Source organism: Nannospalax galili, unplaced genomic scaffold (genome assembly GCF_000622305.1).
Source record: "Nannospalax galili isolate Female #2095 unplaced genomic scaffold, S.galili_v1.0 scaffold74, whole genome shotgun sequence".
Classification (NCBI taxonomy): Eukaryota; Metazoa; Chordata; class Mammalia; order Rodentia; family Spalacidae; genus Nannospalax; species Nannospalax galili.
Window position 1 is genome coordinate 43073 of NW_008335376.1, and position 6655 is coordinate 49727.

Here is a 6655-nt window from a genome sequence, read left to right on the forward strand (position 1 = left end):
TGATATTTCACTGCCTAATAAACTATTTGTTTGGAGTAAATTATAATGTCTTAGATTCATACATTTCCATTTATCTTCTTGCCTGAGAATTTTTTTTAACTTTTAAAAAAACTTTATTGAGAATTTCATACATGCATATAAGGTGTTTTGATCAAATCCATGCCCACACCCTCCCCTCCAACACCTCCCATATCTCCCCGTCACTTTTTTCTGACAACTTCGTGTACTCTTTTTTTCTTTTTCTTTTTTAATGGGGCTTTTTGCTACTCTAACATTCCCCCCTCTGAAGAGGTAATCCTAAAATCTTTTAGGGATTAGATAAGCACTCCCAAATACTTTTTGACATTTTTGGAACTGACTTTTTTCAGGTTCCCTGTCTAGAACTTGTAATGCTAACTACTCTTACCTTTACTTCTCCTTCACATCCCATATTCACCAGTCAAGGACTTTCTTTTCTCTGTACAGATAAGAGTTATGCAACTTGGGAGTCTTTTAGATAGACTCACTGAAGGGGTACCCCAATTGCCTCACCCTATGTCCCTGTTCAACATGGAAGAAGCCAGAGAGGTTTGCATCCCAATTCCCTATTGGCAATTTGAGTAATCTTCAGAGGATGGTGTGATAAAAATAGAAGGTAGGTATTGGCTGGGCAGTTAGGGTAAAAGACCCCAAAGAAGTCAGTTTCTTGGCTAAAAGTCAAAATGTCCTTGGTCCTCTTAGCAACATACTCTGTTCCTGCCTGAGAATTTATGAGCTAAGAAGCTACTAGAATTCATCTATAGAAGTTGAGAATAAGGCATAATGTTGAAGTAGAAACATGAGCTAGTAGCAAGCAAACTAAACATCCAATGGTAGGGGAATGACTCCATAAACAAATAAGTATGCTGTAAAATACTAAGCAATAATTAAAGCATGAGATCACTATCTACTAATACGAATAGATTGCAAGGCCTACTAAATAACAAAGCAGGCTGCATAAAGATACTTTCATAGTGACACCATCATTCCTTGTCAAAAAGTTCATGCAACTTATAAACAGTGTTTTAGACTTTCTATGATCACACACTCAGAAAAACACTGGAAGGATACACACTAAGACAAGTATATTTTTATTATGATGTTAGTGTCTAGAAGCAGAAGAAGGCAGTACTCCAAGGAGACATTAACTTTTTCAGGAACATCTAAATTTTTCACAAATAATACTCACACTGTGTAAGTCAAAATTTATTTTCAAAAAAGAAACAAAAAAAAGAGAAAGGGATTCGAGGCTGGATGCTGCTGGTTTAAATGTTAGGTTTGGTAGCTTATTAACTATATGGAATTCCTCTGTCCTGGAGGAATGCTAGCCACTTGTGAGAAGGCTACCACTTGTCTTGCGGATTTGTAGTCAAGACTGAAAATAAAGTTCTTGCGCATTATCAGTACTCCGTGTGCACTGTGCTCATTCCAAAGCTTTCTTCCTTCTTTCTAAAATGTTTACATTTTTTTTATAAACCAGGAAACCAAATACAAAATTATTAAAATATTGCCTCAAAGTCAGACAGGTAGTTCATAGGAGAGCAAGGACTGTAATCCAGTGTCCCAAATTGCAACAAAGTCAGTGTTCTGCTCTCCTGGAGTGCTGGAGTATGGTGAGCAACCTAGGTACTTCTAGTAATGGCTCTAACACTCCACGGGCTCCATGGGTAGGCTTGTGTATTAACTACTCTTTGTTGCTGTAATAAAACACCATGACCAAGGCAACTTATGGAAGGAAGAGTTTATTTGGGTGTATGGTTCCAGAAGGACAAGAGTCCATCATGGCAGGGGAGGCAGGACAGTAGGCAGCCAGAGCAGGAAGCTGAGATCACATTTCAACCACACAATGGAAGCAGAGAGTGAACTGAAAGAGGGGCGAGGCTATGAACTCTTAAAGCTGGTCCCCAGAGAACTACTTCCTCCACAAGTCTGCACCTCCTAAACGTTCCATAGCTCCCCACACAGCTCCACCAACTGGGGACCAAGTAGTCAAGCTTACTGGGGACAGTTTTCATTTACACCACTCTAACTTGCTAGCTGATTAATCATGGAAAGCATCAAATTCCAAGCTTGGAAAGCTACATCTATCTTAGTCATTGCCCCAGACTCTGTTTTCTGAATAAACCAGGATGAAAACATCATAAATTCCAAAGACAATATTATTCCATTTTATTCATCTTGCTGACTTTTCCTTACCTAGGACTTCTTTCTGTGTTCTTATTCAGTTATGTTCTAAATGACTAACTTTGGGAAAGTTAATTTCTGGGTCTCATGTTCTATGTGTGCGTGTGTGTGTGTGTGTGTACGTGTGTGCGTATGTGCATGTGCGTATGTGTGTGTGTGTGTGTGTGTGTGTGTGTAGACATATTTGTGTAGAAGACAGAGGACAATCCCAGGTATGGGTCTTGGGCTTCCACCTTGTTTGAGACAAGGTCTCTCTGGTCTTTCACTGATGCATATTCTAGACTCGCTGACCCCGGAGTTCCTGGTGGCTCTCTTTTCTCTAACTCCTGTCTCCTGGTAAGGATCTACTAGAATTACAGTGTCTGACTTTTTATGTGGGTTCTGAGGATTCAAACTCAGGTTGTCAGGGTTGCACAGCAAGTGCTTTACCCACTGAATCCTCTCCTCAGACTCATCATAGTTTTTAAGATGATACATTAATGATTTTTATTTTATAAAGGGTTAGAGAGATTGGAAAAAAGGGTTGTAAATTGATACTTGGCATACAGTGAATGCTCAATAAATCAGAATTACTATTTTTAAAAATAATTATCTGCAATCTACTCTGAAGTTGGAAAAAGAAAGGGGGTGCATTTGTAGATTTTTTTTTTTTTTTGTTTTTTTGAGACAGGGTCTCCCTGTAGCCCTGGCTGTCCTGGAACTCACTATGTAGACCAGGCTGGCCTTGAACTCACTAAAGATCTTTTCTTTTTTAAAAATATTAACTTTTAGTTAGCATACAAAGTAATGAACTTCATTATGGCATTTTCACACTTGTGTAATTATACCTTGTTCTCCATCACTCCCCTTCTCCACCACCTTTCCTTGTACCTCTCCTAGCTGGTCCTCCTCCTCCCCCAGGTAGCCTCCCTTCTTTTTTCTAATCACACATATTATATTACCCTCTCCTTCCCCACCCCCAAGATCTCTTCCTCTCTATTCATAATCCCCTTTCTTATTTCATGATACACACACGTACACACGCACACACACACACACACACACACACACACACAATTTTAAATCTAGGTTCTGTGGATAAGAGAAAGCATATGGTATTTGTATCTCTGAGTCTGGCTTATTTTACTTTACATAATGATTTCCAGTTGCAACCATATTCCTGGAGATGTCATGATTTCGTTTTACCTTATGGCTGCATAAAATTCAACTGTGTTTATATACATTTTCTTTATCCACTCATCTGTTGATGACACGAAGGCTGGTATCATTTCCTGGCTATTATGAATAGTGTGGCTGCAAACATGGATGTGCAAGTATCTCTGTAGTGGGTTGGCTTAGATCCTCTGTGTAAATACTCAAGAGTGGCATAGATGGGTCATATGGTAGGTCTATTTTTAGTTTCTTGTTGTTTTGTTTTTTGCTTTATTTTTTATTTTATTTTATTTTATTTTATTTTATTTTATTTTATTTTAGCATGTAGGTAAATGCACCCTTGTCATGCAATGCCCATGAAGGTCAGAAGGGGCTGTCAGATCGCCTGCCTGGTATGTATATCAGGCTGGCCTCGATCTCACAGAGATCTTCCTGCCCAAGGGCTGGGGTTAAAGGTGAACACCATGCACCCAGCTAGTTCTAGGGGTTTTTAAAATATTTTATTTATTATTTTTATTTTATGTGTATGTGTGTATTGCCTGCATGTGGGTAAGTGCACCTGTGTCGTGCAATGCCCGTGGAGGACAGAAGAGGCTGTCAGATCCCCTGGAACTGGAATTACGGACAGTTGTTAGCTGCCATGTGGGTGCTGGGATTCGAACCTGAGTCTTCTGCAGGAACAACCAGTGTTCTTAACTGTTGAGCCATCTCTCCAACCCCTAGTTTTAGTTTTTTGAGAAATTTCCATAATGTTTTCCATACTGGCTGCATGAGTTCCATTCCCAACATTTATAGACGTTTTAAGGTGCTTGGAAAGACATGCATGCATACCTATAAGCACATATGGTGAGGTTATATATCTAGTCTTCAAGGGGCCACTCCATTAACCAAAGAAAATCAGATTTAGCACAGAAGCTCTGATTTCTTCCAGAATTATACAATCATGGCCCTGGTGAAAATAACCATTCTGAATACAGAGAAGAGAGAAGAGAAAAGGGTCCAGTAGATTCAGCAGCACTCACCTCCCTCTCCAAGATTGATTCAGCCCTGAAGATGCAGATCTCTCGGCCAAATGATCTGTTCAGAGACCATGAGCGGCGCAGGGTGCCTGCTCGCAGATGGCCTGCCTTTCCTCTCACCCTGCCCTCTGATCCCAGACTTCGACAGTGCTGCTTTAGGCTTTTATTTACTTATGAAAAAAGATAAGAGAAGCCAAAAGGCTAGTCCTTTTTGATGTTAGTTTTTGAATAGCACACACAGAGGGAGACAGATGAGAGAGAGAGGAGAGAGAGAGGGGGGGAATGATCTTAAGAAATTAGAGACCTTTGAACAGAGGTTAGGAGCTATCTTTAGAAGTATCAAGACAGGAAGGGGAGGTCAAGAGCATCTAGGCAGTGTCAAACATCCATTGTCCACAGGAAGACTGGGAGCCTTTGGAAGTAGACTAGCTACATAGTTACTTACGTGTATAGGGATGGCACTAAGGCAGTGGCAGGAAACAGGGAGCTTGCTTTCAGCTGTGGAGAAGACAGAGGAGAAGGAATCTGGGGTACAGATGTTTATTGGGAATCAATGCTTATGGGAAAAGAAGAAGCAGGGCTTGTAGAAGAGAATTTGACCATGATACAACTTAACCAAGCCTCAGCTGACCTGAAGGGGATGTGGTAGAGAGAACTCACTGTCCAAGGAAGTGAGCAGGCCCTTACTCCCCAAGCACAGCTAGTGTTGTCCCAGCATCTACTTCCAGAAAAGCTCATTTACAACATTTGGGAAAGCTTAGTATTCTAATTTCAGTTGTAACTGTAACCAGTTTGCATGATGTCAGCCACCTCTGAGCTCCAGGAAACTGGGAATGTTGGAGAAGGTTCATTGACTGGCCTTCAACAACTATTTCCAAATGCCTGCTGCTACACCATGTGGAAGCAAGAATCAGTACAAATATAGGTTTCTGCCGCATGCTTCAGCCTCCCCATATTATGCCATATGTTCATTGGCCACTTATACCTCTCTTTTCAAGCTCTCTGCTCACTTTATTTTGAAGGTAATTTTTTAAATCATTTCTTTCTCAGAAAAAAATTAACTTCTGAAAAGATCAACCAACAATTTACATTTAGACATGTAGTCAAGTCCAGGATTCAAATTCAAACTTTCAGACTCTTTATATCCAGTGTAATTCCTCCATTAAAAAACAACTGGTTACAGGTGCTGGAGAGATGGCTCAGCAGTTAAGAGCACTGGCTGCTCTTGCAGAGGACCAGTTTCTAGCACCCACATAGTGGCTAATTACTGTCTGTAACTCCAGTTCCAGGGGAATCCAACACCTTCTGACCTCTGTGAGCATTCCATGATACAGGTACACTTACATACATGCAGGCAATACATGCATACACATAAAACAAATATAAAAATAATAAATAAAATATTTAAAAATGTCTACAAAGCATGCATCTGTCCACATAGAACTTGCCTTTGGAGTTTTTATCTACTTGGTGAAAAACAGCTGGACACGTTGTCTGTAAAGCAGGCTTCAGGGTCAGGCTCTGTTCTTTCATTTCAACATCTGTTAAATAGAGATATTACCTGTAGCCTCTAGGATAATTGTGAGGCTTAGTGAGTGAAGATAGGAAGAGCATTTGGCACAGAGCACAGCACACTGGGGTTGCAATAACTGCTCGCTACTGCTATTGAGGAAGTTGTGGAACAATGTTATCTTGATCCTCAGGCTTAAGGTTTCAAAATCAAATGGTTTTGGATGTTTGACATTCATAAATATTTAAATACTTATCCTCTAATCTCTTAGAAATTATCCCTCTATTCACCATAGAACTGAAATCCTGCCTTGAATGTTTAGGCAGGACTGCAGCCTTGTGTACACTGTGTCAGAAATGTCCCGGATTGCTTGTCTGCCTGCTGACTTTGCTCCACACTAGCAGAAGTGATTGTTTCAATGGGACATTTCTATGTGTTCTTGTTATCACCACTGCCATTATTAGCTGTGTTTTGCTTTTGCAGATCACACAGAACTCTTCTTGCAGAGACACAAGGAGAGTGTCAGGAAAGTGCCCAGGCTTTGAAGTCATGTACACATCCACATTGGATCCCAGTTCTTAACTGGGTCTTGGAAAGTGACTTTATCACATGAAGTCCGATTTTGTCATTTGTGCCTACCTTCCTGGTACATCTGTATTAGTTACTTTTCTGTTGCTGTGATAGAAACACTGACCAAAGCAACTTATAGAAGGAAGAGTTTATTTGAGCTTATAGTTCCAAAGGGGCAAGAGTCCAGAGTCCATCATGGAGG

General features: G+C 40.4%; 1 long non-coding RNA gene across 1 annotated transcript in view; it reads right to left on the bottom strand.

The window, feature by feature from the left end:
• Positions 1-5185, bottom strand: part of LOC103731658 — a 28253-nt gene extending 23068 nt beyond the window's left edge. The window contains exons 1-2 of the long non-coding RNA XR_607149.2: positions 4819-5185; positions 4377-4543 (exon numbers count right to left, since the gene is read on the bottom strand). This is a non-coding gene — a long non-coding RNA (uncharacterized LOC103731658). The remainder of the gene's footprint in view (positions 1-4376; positions 4544-4818) is intronic.
• Between the last annotated feature and the right edge of the window lie 1470 nt (positions 5186-6655).